The sequence below is a fragment of the Enhydra lutris genome, unplaced genomic scaffold, assembly GCF_002288905.1.
Source record: "Enhydra lutris kenyoni isolate GAN:26980312 unplaced genomic scaffold, ASM228890v2 scaffoldscaffold15, whole genome shotgun sequence".
NCBI classification, from domain to species: domain Eukaryota; kingdom Metazoa; phylum Chordata; class Mammalia; order Carnivora; family Mustelidae; genus Enhydra; species Enhydra lutris.
The window spans coordinates 25,205,268-25,206,153 of NW_019154099.1; positions in this window are offsets into that span (position 1 = coordinate 25,205,268).

An 886-nucleotide genomic window follows, 5' to 3' on the forward strand; every position below is an offset into this window, starting at 1 on the left:
TTAAACTGTCTTCTCTGTTAAATGTGTCACTGAGATATTTTCTATAGATAAATAAGGGAAATTGCTACAAAAAAAAGGTATTTTGTCCCACCTCATAAGTCATAGGGTATGTCATGCTGCTATACTTTTTAAAAGGTATTTGTGAAATCTGAATATTATATACATAAAATAACTACCCCCAAATAGGCTGTATTTTGTTTACTTAGTTCTATACATGATTGATTTTGTTTGTGCTTAAAGTAGTGATTTCCAAAGTGCTTCAGCTATATTCTCAACACTTAAGAATAAGACAAACATCTAAATCTAAGAACTTTTAATAATCTAGAAATTGAGTTTTTTCCTTTGCTCTCAAATTCATCTGTTTAAAATCAAGAGATACCTATTGAAGGAAGCCTATGTAAGTGCTTTCTTAAGTTTGAGAGGAAACAAGCATTCCATTAGCATTAAATATAAGTTGGAGAGTAAAATCTAAAATAGTAAAATAAATGCATGTACATACACATATATGGAATATATTTTGGAAAAGATAATAAATATATTTTAATATGACATGCTAAAATCATAGACTAGATAATTTTTAAAAAATTGTTTCTAAAACAATTATGGATAGTAAAGCAAAATACCCATAAAGAAAAAACAATCTTGGGACCCCCAGGGGGCTCAGTCAGTTAAGTGACTGCCTTGGACTTGGGTCATGATCCCAGGGTCCTGGGATAGAGTCCCACATCAGGCTCCTTGCTCAATGGGGAGTCTGCTTCTCCCTTTCCCTCTGTCCCTGCTCATATGCACTCTCTCTCTCTTTCTCTTTGTCTGTCAAATACATAAATAAAATCCTCAAAAAAAAAAAAAAAAGAGAAAAAAACAATCTTAAAACCCTTTTCAACAT